This window comes from Eutrigla gurnardus (assembly GCF_963514095.1).
Source record: "Eutrigla gurnardus genome assembly, chromosome: 16".
Taxonomy (NCBI): Eukaryota; Metazoa; Chordata; class Actinopteri; order Perciformes; family Triglidae; genus Eutrigla; species Eutrigla gurnardus.
In genome coordinates this window covers 4,564,805-4,578,854 of record NC_139927.1, presented here as the reverse complement: position 1 = coordinate 4,578,854, position 14,050 = coordinate 4,564,805, and the positions used below count along the sequence as shown (strand labels likewise).

Here is a 14,050-nt window from a genome sequence, read left to right as displayed (position 1 = left end):
CTCGGCCATGACACATACAGCTGCAGCCTGGGCCAATCTAATCCTTTGAATAGTGAGGTGAGATACCAGCGGTCCATGAGAATCTGGACCAATTCTGTTCTTTTATTGAAATCTGATTGGTTCAGTCATTTTCCATCAGACTTGAGTCCCAGCTCTGCAAGGCTTTGTCCGGCTGGTCTGGTTTAGATTCAGTGCAATGTTGACATGTCCATGCAAACTTCCTGAAAGTGTCTTCAGTCTCATCAGATTCTCTTTATACCACAGAAAAAATGTATCGGCTTTAAAATGACTGCCAAAAGTTTTTCCAGCTCAAGCCCTCTGGGCGCTCACATAAAAAGGCCCTCTCCATCTCTAAGTCCCCGGCTGGATTTCAGTCCCAGTACATCCAGGGCCGGGTCAATACACCCGGCCCTGGATGATGGATGAAAAAAAAAAGGAGCCAAACCCAGCCGTACACCATCTGTGGCGTCCTACCAGGGGACCATAAAACAGACACACACATCCTGTCAGGGGAATGACAACACAGATGCAAACTTCCTGTGGAGATTAAGAACCGAGGCCAGGCAGGGCGCCAATAACACAAGCCACGGAGAGAAGACTAGTGTAAATAGGCTACACGCTTTCTAGAATACTCAATAACGCCACATCTGAGAGGAAATGTTGTACCTTCCTAAACCGGATTCAAAGTGATTCAGATAGGACGAATCACATATCTAATTTGGACTAATTGGGTTGTGCTGTCCTGTCTGATGTTAGCCTAGATCTTGCCACTCTCAACAGTTTGCATTAGATAACATTTTCCTCAGCGGGATGAAATCCGTCCAATAGCAGCGCGGCACGCTGAGGTTCTGTAAGGCCATGTCGGAGGCGGCGGCGGCGGCGGCACCCACTTTTGGGCATCCGAGCTTCGTGGACGTGCAAGCGTGCACGTGAGGAGCAGAGGGAAGTCGAAGGGAGCAAGTGAGGTCCGAGCCCCCCTGTCCAACCCCCTGACAACGAGATAATTACGATAGATAGGAGCCCCGCGAGGCGCGCTGTTCCCAGGGTAACACCCAGCGGTCCCACACCTCATAAACTAAAATTAGGCTGTGGTGACATCAGTCAGCCAGTCGTGGAAGGTTAACTAGGGACACGTTCAAACGGACAACACACAGGGAGGCATATCTGACGCCACTCGCAGATAACAAAAGCTCTCCTTTTAAGGCACAAAGCTCTCCTTTAATGCATAATCCACAATAGGTATTAAGTTGGGCTCCAACATTAAAAAGATAACACATTTTGCACCTCCGTCTAACCAAGCGAAACCACAGGAAACTGAGAAAACAGATAATTTTAGTAAGGGCTGCTTTCATGCCTCACTTGATCTTGCAGCACAAATTATCACCTGATGCTTTTGGTGTTACCGTCACCATGCACTCCTTTCAGATTTTACAACATCCAACCCATCTGAGTCGACGTTTTAAGAAAAAAATGGCATTCAGTTAGGAGAAATGAGGATCTCCAGCAGCTTATAAAACATTTTAACAACGTCTTAAAATGAGGATGATTTATGAATTCCTAGAATAACGCCGGCATTACAATTACAATAAAACTTCAGATGATACCATAAAATAATTCTGTTTATTACGGATCTCTTGCCTCATCTAGGATGATACCGAAAACACCATAATATGTGCAATACTATAAGTGATTTATAGTAGATTGGGCTCCTCTGGACCCTGATTCATAACAGCTGCAACAGCAAATACAAAAGCTGAACTGAGATAAACGAAACTACTGCATCAATGTCTTGCAAAAAAAACTACTTAAATCCAGTTACCTTAATTTTTCTTCTCCTTTTGTAGCCACAGAAGCAGAAAAACAACATTTGTTTTCAGTGTTTATCTGGAACAGCTGACTGCAGTTAGAGCTTAGGATAAATGTTACGTATATGATGGTTTTCATCACGCAGCTTGACAGTGATTGCCCAGGTTGTTTGACCATGTATGGCCTCGACTGGAAAGGAATTCCTAAAGAACCAAGAATTATTTCCTGTCCTTTTGTACATATGCTTCAAATGGTCTTATCATCGAGGACCAAAAGTGCATAACTTGGCTAATCCACAACAGGCAGTGAGATTTAATACAGCGTAGCAGGAGAAAAATCAAAGGCAAGGAAAACGACATTATTTGTTCCACTTTTCAAAGTTTGTAAGCAGTTTCTCCCCACTTTGTCTTGTGATTTGCACGACCACATCTACTGGACGCCGGCAGCAACGGAGACTTTGCAGTAAAAGCTGACTCTCTCATCTGTGAGTGTGGATAGGGAAAAAAGCGTCAACCTTAATTTGTAAATGCTTTGCTAAGGGGCAACTTCATATACAACCATGTATTCATCTGTTTTCGTGCCACCCGCTATTCCAGACCACAGGGTAGCAACCAAAACATTGACTCCCAGGCTTCATAATACAACACACCTATGAGTATTGCTGGCTTCCTTACGCCCATTATCCTTTTCTGTCTCTCTGCCTCCTGGGAATTTGTTATGTTTTTGTGCTCTCTGTGGGGAAACTTGCTGGTTAACCAAATGCTGAGCCCACCAGCTGTTTCCATGACATTTATGAGCATGAGACGCCAGGTAAAAAGGTATCATCTCTAGGGCTATCAGATGGTAACTCTACTTTGGTTTATATGTGGATCAGAAGAAACGAGATGGGCTTAAAGGCCCCTCTCAGTCCCCACAATGAATCGCAGTATGTTATTTCTATGTCTCGACCGAACAGGTCTACATACTTGCTTAGGTTTTCCCTAAACCTAACTATGTAAACTAAGTCGAGACACAAACTATTTGTATAGCGGATTTAAAAAAACACACAGGTGACCAAAGTGCAGAACAAGCATAAGATGCAAATAATTACAAACAGTCCATTGTCTACCGCTTTATCCTGTATTCAGGGTCGCGGGGGGGCTGGAGCCGATCCCAGCTGTCATAATAATTATAATAATAGGAGTAAAAGAAATGCAGCACAACAGAAGAAGAAGTGAGGCTCAAATCAATCACTTGCCAATGAGAACAGGAGGATCTTCAGCAGCAATTTAAACGTTTCTGTATTCTGGGTTCAGTTTTCTTATAAATAGTTAAGCTGTTTTAGACAATAGGGAAGGTAATGCAAAGGCTCAGTCACCACTGTTTTTGCGAGCATCCGATTGGTCGACCTCAGCTCTCTAACAGGAGTATGGCGATGCAAGAGGTCTGCTATACAAGGTGGCGCCGGCCCATTTCAAACCCTAAAAACAAGCAATAAAACCTTAAAATCAATCCTGGAAAACTGACTGGGAGGCAGCGGAGGGAGGCTAGAAGTGGTGATGTTTTCTTTTTACGAGTGAGAGGATGAGCAGCAGCAGACAACAAGGAGACGACTGTTCTACGTCACAAACATCAGGAACCCAACTTCAAAAACAACAAACCCTGGTCTTCTGGGTGAAAGTTCTGCACTCTTTTTAAAAACACAAGATGTTGCTTCAGAAAGCAGGAGGATTATTCTCTGATATCTCAGACTCAGGCGGCGGGCATGGTGTCCACCAGGAAGCCACGATGCGTTAACAAATGCACGTCGGCGTGGATCCTTCTTTTGTGCACACAAGGTCAGAATTGAAAGCTCACTTCGACCCATCATTTTAGAATCAAAACATGATTTCCTGTAATGTATGGGACATTATAGGAAATCAATTATTATTATGTGCAAACTGACCTGCTGGAATTATTTCCACTTTAGCCTTTTCTACATCTTCTGCACACGTGGGAAAAATAAATAACAAGTCACTCATGCTGTAATATTGATGTGTGGCATGATAGCAGCCTGGTCCTTGATGTTTTACTGCACATGTACTTTACAACACAATCACATTACTGTTGCACTGCTGCATCCGGGTCTCTAATCTGAACGGTACATATGACAGAGTGTCGTCACCTCCGCTGTTTGTCTAGGATGTTTGCAGTGTCTTGGGACTAGTGAAAGCATGAAACACACCTCTCTCTATCTTTTCTATCGCTTCATACAGAGCAATGATATCATTGTGCAACTTAAGATGCAATTAAAAATACTAAAAGCAGTTTGGCTTTTGATAAAAAATGAATTTTTGTATTTCTGAAGGCACAGGAATACAGACATAAAGCGTTACCTGTGAGGACCCCCTACACTGTTTCTTAACGTGCCTCTCCTTCAATAATACCATCAATCTTCCTCTCTCACTATTAGGGTCAGAGCAGCCCTGGAGGCTGAAGCCATCTTAGGACACACACACACACACACACACACACACACACACACACACACACACACACACACACACACACACACACACACACTAACTCACATCTACTAACTCACCTACATCAACTCTGCCTGAAATCTACAACTAAGAACAATTTTCTTCACATTGTCTTCAGTGGTCAAAAAGCCAAAGATGTGACTATGACACTCACCTTCCAAGATAGTTAACACAAAACAGCACTCTAAAAACAATTATCTCGATTAATTGTTAAATTAATTGATTAAAATCCAAATCTAACTCACAGCAACCAGTCATGGTGAAAGGTTGGCCGTCGCAAATGCAATCAAAGAAAGCAGATAATGCAGAATTTTGACACCTTGATGGCTGGTTGTGCACTACGTAGTGTATCATTGCCATGTGTGTTATTGTGTATTCTGTGCATCATATTCCACTGGAGATCATATTCAGCTCCAAACAGATAACACTAATAATTTCCCAGGCGTTAGCTTTCTCTGCCAGCCTTTGTCAGGCATCACAAACAGCTCCTTTATCCCACTCTAACAATGGGCCTCATTCACTAACAGCTCTTAAGAAGAACTTCAGCCACTACAACAAGACAATGTGCGTCCTGACCCACTTCTGGGACTGGACCACGATCCTAAAGCCACTCCTGGAACCGGACAACAGTCCTGACCGACTCCTGGGACCAGACAACAATACTGACCCACTCCTGAAACCGGACAAGAGTCCTGACCCACTCCTGGGACCGGACAACAATACTGACCCACTCCTGAAACCGGACAAGAGTCCTGACCCACTCCTGGGACCGGACAACAATCTTGACCCACTCCTGGGACCAGACAACAATACTGACCCACTCCTGGAACCGGACAACAATCCTGACCCACTCCTGGGACAGGACCACAATCCTGAGCCACTCCTGGGACCGGACAACAATACTGACCCACTCCTGGGACCTCCTGACCTACTCCTGGGACAGGACCACAATCCTGACCCACTCCTGGGACCGGACAACAATACTGACCCACTCCTGAAACCGGACAAGAGTCCTGACCCACTCCTGGGACCGGACAACAATCTTGACTCACTCCTGGGACCAGACAACGATACTGACCCACTCCTGGAACCGGACAACAATCCTGACCCACTCCTGGGACAGGACCACAATCCTGAGCCACTCCTGGGACCGGACAACAATACTGACCCACTCCTGGGACCTCCTGACCTACTCCTGGGACAGGACCACAATCCTGACCCACTCCTGGGACCGGACAAAAGTATTGAGCCACTCCTGGGACCGGACAACAATCCTGACCCACTCCTGGGACCGGACAACAATACTGACCCACTCCTGGAACCGGACAACAATACTGACCCACTCCTGGGACCGGACCACAATCCTGACCCACTCCTGGGACCCCCTGACCCACTCCAGGGACAGGAACTTATCCTGACCCACTCCTGGGACCGAACTGCAGAGTTGCTGTGCAAATCTGTGAGCAACTGGTTGTTTCTAAATAAAGTCTGGATTAACGAAAAACAGAATAAAAACGTCAGAAGTACTGCAGGGATTTTGGAACAGGTGTTCAATATGTTGCACCATATTTCTAGTATTCACACTAAAAGGTCAACTGGTTTACTTAAACAATGTCATGACCTCCGGCAAGACAACCACCAACCAGGATACACAGACGGAGAGAAAAAGGACACGCGTGCACAATATCCGGGAAGCAACCTTCAACAGGCTGCCCTTCTGAGGTGACATTGATTCAAGATCGTAGACAGACGACAACATTCTAGTGGTGGCAGAACTGTTCAATTGCATTACCATGAATCAGATTAAACTCTGCCCTATCAGACAGAATCCAGTTAGCAGGAGGGGGTGATGTTTGGGCATGCTTCACTGAAAGGCCTCTCCTCATGTGTGAGACAGAGAGCAATACATAAACTGCTAACTGTTTACACTTGATTATAGTATTTTTTAATTTGATGAGAGCCCACAACAAGAAATATGGTGTTTTTATTACACCGAGAAGAGACACAGGGCAGTGATAGAAATGCCTCGACGTAGACACAGACAATGTTTCATCCATCATGGCTGAAATAATCACTATTGCTGCTTTGTACCAAACGGCATTCTGTCTAACATGATAACGTCTCCCAGAGCTGCTCGGTGAATTTCACTGAGCTGTATTCACTGTGAATAGCAAGACACACATCAGCTGGTTTACTACAACGCTATCAACAAACAATTTTGGTGTGATTTTACTGCAATAAACGGTCGAAATAACTACATGACAATTTGTAAAAAGTTGAAGTATTTCACCTCGAACAAATAAAACAATTCCCTAATTTGCGTTGCGTCCATTGCTCCGACTCCACCTGGTCCAAATTTGCATCTGTACTCGTCTTTGCATTGACTGTTTAGTGTGTACGCACCTCGAGAGGGGCCAGAGACTGCAAAGTAAACATGGAGATGAAGATGCTGTGTGCGTGACCCATGTAAGACGTCCTATTTCACTGGCTTTCACGCCTCCTCAACTGAAGCCTAATGCAGCACGCCAACACGTGGGCTACGAGTTACTACACAAAAGCTGGCATGCAGGGAACCATTTCTGAACAATGTGAGTGTGGAGAGCTGCAGGACCCGGGGAAGAATGAGCGGGGAAAAGCTGAATGGTGAGACCGACTGCTGATCACTTCTGAAATCCCCTTTTCGCTCGTTTCCATTGATGCACAGTCGGGCTCCACTCTGATTACCGAGGTTTCTGTGGCTCCTCCAGCAGTGTATGAATGCATACACCTCTACATGTGCGTCTCCATATTTAGCCTCGTCTGTTTGTGCCCATGCAAATTTGTCTTCCTTCGTCCACTTTTATCCCAAAGAGTCAGGAGTACAGATATCCGTTATAAGCCTACATGCTGTGATGCAGTGATTGCAATTCCATGCTGTTGGGAAAACAGGTCATTCAAAATCAAGAAGGAACACATTTTCCTTCCATCAACAACTGGGAGAAACTGGACTCATTTGTGGTTGAGGAGTGTTAGGCGTCCACGAAACTAACAGGACTCCATATTCTTGTTCTTAAATGACAAATAATGAACATCAATCATGGTAGTTTCATCAGCCCTGACTACTCTTTGAAAGATTAGGGTGTGTAATATTTTTCACACATTCTCAAGAAAATGAAGCTTGAAAACATTCTTCCTCTCCAATATGTCTAAAAGTTTTATTTTGGAACACTCCCCTCCTGAGGTTGACCTTATAGGCAAGTTTCTGATCCCATATTGATCCCTCTGAGCACAAGATAAGAAAAAACATTCTAATGTCAGATGGCTGATATTGGCTTTATTGGAGGTTTGTATGTAATCACCATTTGTTTCTCTGGGACTGCAGCTGAGCAAGTATTCTGCTGCTGAATGAGGAGGGGGGATGTATTTTTCCAAGCCCGATGACCCTCTTCTACCCTCTTCTTTGCCTTTTATAGTCGAGGATCACCCTGCTCACTCATGCTCTTGGTCCCGGGGTTACATAATTGACTTGAGCCTGGGATCCTGGAAACTGGCTGCGGTCAAACAGAACATATCTGCACATAAAAGCACTGTGCACACTCACACACACACGCACAAATACCACACGCACACACCAGGTGCATGGGCGTCAATACGCCATTCAAATACAGCTGTAGGATCTCCCTCGCTTTCAAACACATTTGTCAGGTCAGTTTCAAAGGAACAGCGGATGAAAATGTAAATTAGTTCATAAAAACACATCCATACTGGGGCATCCGCACGCTCAAAGAGGGTCTATATATAGTCACCCACATCCACCTTCTGCCAAATTGAGTTACACAAAGAATTTAACACGTGGCCTAATGGACCGAGCATCCACCTAATAAATGATGGCCTAAAGCCTCTGGCAAATGGTGGATATTAGTGTGCATGTCAGAGAGAGTGTGCTAACCCAAGGGCCAATGACTACCTCCACGAGGGAATACCGAGGCCCCTGGGAGGGAACTCGAGGGAAGGAGGTGAGAGAGGGGTAAGGGCTGTCCCCGGGTTGTCAGCAATCCTAATCAGAGGTATTTAGAGCACTTTATGTTTGACTGTGTGTTTAAAAGTCAGGGTGTTCTCTGCACTTAATGAGGTAGACGCATTAGCACACTTAAAGCAACCGTGCCGCCAGTGTCTCTGTATCACAACTGCTTTTATTTGCATTTATCGTGGGTACACCAGGAAGATATTTGGGAAAATTACAGGATAACAGAACATTTTAGGTCAAGAACAAACTGTATCAGCAGATTAGAGTCATGTTTAAGTAGCTTTGTGAAGGGAAAATCTAAAATATAACTAGAAAGTCTTTGCACAGTGATGAATATGTGTAGCTGAAGCCACCAAATGGGATATGGAAAAGACCATTTTTCAGGAGGTGATGGTGAGGAGATTGTATCCGTGTCTGGTTAATAATAGAAACTTCCCACCGGAACATTGGTATTAGAAAGACTTAAACGTCTAGGCAGTTGATTTTAAAAAGTGTTTGTGCTATTTTTCTTCCCCTTTCTTCCCCTTGGTACGTCCAAACAGGAGTGGTGTGGATGTGACTAAAGAGTTAGCCTGTCAGCAGCCTGGGTAAATGGAAATACTGTTCAGACTGCAAAATTAAAAGCGGGAATTTATTTTCTTTCACTTCCCATCTGATCAACGCTCTTGCTCAGGAATAACACGTTTTCGTCCCAACACAAGCATCAAGTTTTCTTCAGAAATTAAGATTTACATCTTCTGCTACATGATAGTTTATATTTACACTGGATCAGCTTCAAAATCACTTCACAGGCTGTTTGCCACCCCTGTTATAATGTTCCTGGAGGCATGTGAGGACACAGTTAGTATATAACTCCAGGCGTAAATGGATTGATGTTTCATTTGGAGGTGATGAAGGTGTGCAAGGCCACACAGGGAAAGGCCTGTTAATTTGGAGCATGGATGTTAGGTAAATGGCCTTTTGCAGAGCGACGCCTGCAGAGTCAAAATACTAAAATTATCCCAAAATGAGGGTTACATCACAGACTGTGTGTGCGTTGCACTGGGCGGCACTGTGGCTGTCTCATTTAGACCAGATTAGGGGGTCGAAGGTTTGGTTTGCCCGGCTACACAAACCCTCTTTGGGGCCAGGTTTGCCCAAACATGGTCAGAAATACCGACACACACACACACACACACACACACACACACACACCATATTCTGGTTGACCTATATGAAGTGTTTGAGAATCCTTCAAATCTCACTTGAAAATGATAAAATTTCCACTTTATCCACTTGGCATTCACTGTTATTGCAGGCTCCTGAAAATTGGTACTTGACACCTGAAAAGGGGTTTAAAACTAACGGATACTCATCCAAACTCCATTTCGGAAGAAAGTTCTCACATCTGAAATTGTAGCCTTTCACCCGTTCTCCTTCCTGCTGCCCATCAGAGGTGGGACACGGGGGGGGGCGAGGGATGACCCAGCAAAGGTAGAAAAAAAGAAATAAATAGAAGCTTGAGAGTTTGAGACACGAGGAACATGGGCAGGAGGAGGACAGTGGGAAGGAGTAGGGGTTGCTCAAAAATATGGGATTTTCTCCCTTTGCCCAAATAAGCACCTATTAAAAGAGAATTTGTACCCTTCGGAAGGAAAGCGCTGTGGAAATAGAACATGTCCATATAGAGACGGGAGCTGTGAGGAGAGGGAGCAGTAAAGAAGCAGGGAGGGGGCAGGGGTTAAATGCTTCCCCTGGATGTGTGCTTTCCACTGGCGTAAGCCCAGTGAAGAGCCCCCGAGTCCCTGCTGATCGACACCGCCGGAGGGCCCGACTGTGAGCATGATTGAGCATGGACAGCTTATAGCTCTTTATAAAATCGCCTCCACATTCAATGCCACGTTTACCAGTGTTGGAAGGAAACCCAGTGAGAGTCTGGAGGTTTTTCTTTCCAACAACCGCAGTCTGCATCATTCTTTCTTTCTGACTTCAGGATTGACAAAGAGAGAAGCCGGGAGACAAAAAGGAGGAAAAACCTTGTCTTGACAAATAACCCACACATGTTGCTCCTCTCTGACACCACTGGTCTCCATAGCAACGCTGCTGGCCAGTAATAGCCTCCAGCTCGCTTGGGTGCAGCGGCGTCATAAAGACACACACACACACACACACACACCGAACACACACACACACCGGCAAATTTCAGCCTGTGAATGGGATCCCAGTGTGTATTTATAGAGACCCAAGGACTAGCCCACCGATCCAAACCACCCCCATAGGCTTTACAAGAGAACACACATATCTAAACAGAGACCATACACCCATCATTAAAAGCACACACACACACACACACACACACACACACACACACACACACACACACACACACACACACACACACACACACACACACACGTTCCACCATTCTAGTAAACAAGGCTTGTAATTGGGGAATAACAGGACTTAAACCTGAGAGCTGGCTTGTGTTGTTGCAGGGTAGGTGATAAAAGCATCCGCTCATTAATCTGCTTAATATTAAGATGTATGCTCATTTTAAACACAGAGACACTCATAACAGTTGTCTCCACATTGTGCGAGCATCATGACTACATAAAGATGGCTTCCTGTACCCGATGCTAGCGTGTTCTCATTCAGAACTGAAGCCTGTCAGCCGGTGTCCTTGGGACTCACGAGGAGGGAGTATTCACACATGAAAACAAAAAGTTGATTATTAACCCACAAAATGAGATGGATAAATGTTTGATCATCTCTTATCTCGACTCGGTGGCTGAAAGAAGACTCCTCTTTTACTGCAGCCTATACTTGTAGCTGTGCGTGCGCTGCCACACAAAACCTAGACATTTTCCATTCTTATTACCTTGTATGTGCTGCACTTTGTTTTGTTTCCATTACGGGGAAAAAACACTTCCCACAATGCCTTTTACGTGCACGTTAACAGAAAAATGATGCTCCGTTTCATAAAAGGGGGGACAACAATTTGCCGTTTCGAGGCGGGCGGTGAGCTGATGATTACGTGAAGGATTGAAAAACACTGAAAGCCTGTTAAGTGTAGATGTGGGAGGTTAAATCTCAGTGTACTTACCGGGTGACACACAGGAGGGACAGCAGATTGAGGGGAGGGGGTGGGGGGGACACCGGAGGACAGCACTGGACCACTCTGGAAAGAGATTCATAGAAGGAAAAGGGGAGAGAGGGGAAGGAGAGTGAAGAAGGGGGAACAAAAGTAATTGTGAAATGTAATTTGTATCCTTCAGGAGAGACACGAACACGTCTTTACACAAACATATGCATGCATAACACACACTGGGGTGTAATCACTCAATCCCCCCCCACCACCATCACATCCCTCATCCCTCATCCTATTTGCCTGCAAAATTTTAATCATTCCTCTGACTTCTGCTTAATAAACTTTTAATAGGACGCTGCTTCCCTGCCGTCCTCTGAGCGATCGGTGGAAATGAGCCGGCGAATGAGACAAACCTCCGCATCTGCTGAGGATTCTGAGCGGTCGGTACGTGTCACCGAGGACGAAGAGAGTTTACGAAAAGCTTCAAATGTAAATGTCTGTCCCCTTTGACCCAATCTGTATTCCTCCAGAAAGAGGGAGCGAAACAGGAACAAAAAAAAGGCCAGCTATAGATGGAAAGGAGGATAATCCTCCACTTGGCAGGCCTTCTTATATCTTTATGTGTGCACCGGGGGGACAGGACAAATTCCTTAACATTTCCTGTACTTAGACTGCGATTCTGCTAGTGTCTCGCGTCACCTTGTCGTCAGCACTCCATCTTGCTCTGTCCAGTTGCAGGACAGGAACTGTGGCGGTAATGGTTTCTTTATACAGTCACTTTGCAAGATAAACTTTGCCAGATGAGCGCAGACGTGGCGGGATAGAGTAACGGCTAAGTGAGGCAAAGTTGCAGCTCTGCAGATTGTATTTACATCTGGGATTATTCCTAGTTTATTCATGTTGAGTGTTGTGAGATCAGTAACAAAACATGTATAAATTAAAAAGATTCAATTTCAATATAATTAAAATGTTCTGTCAGGTCTTCTGTTATTTTTTTTACTGCATTTTGGATTATCTTCTGCTATCCAACAAAGCATGCCAACAATGTTGTCCGGGAAACACTCCGTCATCTCCATTGTTTGGTCATTTACACAAGCTCTCTTCCGATTACTTCCTGTATAGCTATTTCCCGGAGGATGTGTCTTTCCTGGAGAAACCACTTTCATAACAAAGTGAAATCACAGTCAGAGTAGAGAAGATGTCAAACCACCATCCTTTTGCAGAACGTGGATCAATGTCGCATCAAGATATACAACAACAAACAAATCTATTATTGAGGCAGAGTACTAAATGGAAATTCTGACCAATCAAAAAGAGATTATCTTGATTATTAGATTAGACTACTCACAATAATCTAATTATATGAACATTCTGTTTCAGTTCCCTTAAATGGCTTTATATTTTGAGGGTAAAAAAAAACACATAGAAGACAATAGAAGGTCCAATGGGCACTTATTAGGCTTTCTTTGAGGGCTTAATTAGATTGAGTGTGTAATCATCTAACAATGGTAGAAATTTAACAAAAATGTAAGAGCAGCAAGACAGCTCAAAGTGAACTTTAAGGGATACATATGTTGTTTTTAGTAAAACGTAAAAAAAAAAAACAATCATAAGGTTTTGGAATAGACATGATGACATGATATATGCGGGATAATAGACCTTCACATAAATTGATTTACTTCTTCAGGGAATTAAACCCAAACATAAATAAAGTAATCAGGAACTGATTGATTAACAGGTAATGTTCCACTGATCCAATAAATATTGACCCTGCTCCACCCATCCTGTGTTCGGAGACATCTGCCTCCTCCTATCTACCCATCTCTGCCTCCACTGTCCCCCACTGTCCTCCACTGTCCTCCACTGTCCACTGTCCTCCACTGTCCACTGTCCTCCACTGTCCCCCACTGTCCTCCTCTGTCCTCCACTGTCCCCCACTGTCCCCCACTGTCCTCATGTCCAGCTTATGTGGATCAAATATTCTACATGTCAAGTGAGCTCTCCAGCCAGAGAATCAGCGGGTACGCTCGTCACCAAAAAAGGGAAGCCGTGTCACATTTACAGACGGACCAGTATTTATGTTCTGCTGAGCATTTTTTTTGTGAGAACAGTAGAGTTTAGAAAGAGACACGAATAGACAGGAATAGTAAATAGATAACAGAACAAAATAAATGAAGAAAATGAAGATGCGTGATATGAAACGCTCCAGCACTGTTTCTGCTGGCTGGATCTACTCGGGCAGATAAATAATCATAGCTCAGAGATCACATATCATATATATAAGAAGTGGACATGGTGACATCAGCCTCCAGTTCAGCTTTTTTAGCTCTTGCCATCTTGGCTTTTGGACGTCGCTATACTTTCATGATCTGGAAACACACTATGAAGGGAATTAAAATTCAAAAACTAAGAAAACTCCCAGATCTGTCAATCACAAGGTAGCCCCGCCCCTAAAGCATACCCCTGCTTTATGCTCTATTTGACTCTAAATGGACCATAATGTACTAAATGAACATCATGCTGTATTGAAGAAGACTTGAAACTAGAGATTGAGACAATATTTACATAGGACATCCTTTTTTTTATTACTTTTTCTGACAGTGTTACTAATGTTTTGTTAACACTGAAGAAATAGACCAGCAAACTAGAGCGCCGATGGATTCCCAG

The 14,050-nt window shown here is 44.2% G+C and overlaps 1 protein-coding gene across 3 annotated transcripts in view; it reads right to left on the bottom strand.

The window, feature by feature from the left end:
- plcb4b (phospholipase C, beta 4b) overlaps positions 1–14,050 on the bottom strand; it is a 53,123-nt gene that overhangs the window by 28,586 nt on the left and 10,487 nt on the right. For all 3 annotated transcript variants that reach the window (XM_084030381.1, XM_084030383.1, XM_084030382.1), the window contains exon 3: positions 11,399–11,473. The gene's annotated coding sequence lies outside the window, so the exon portion shown is untranslated. The remainder of the gene's footprint in view (positions 1–11,398; positions 11,474–14,050) is intronic.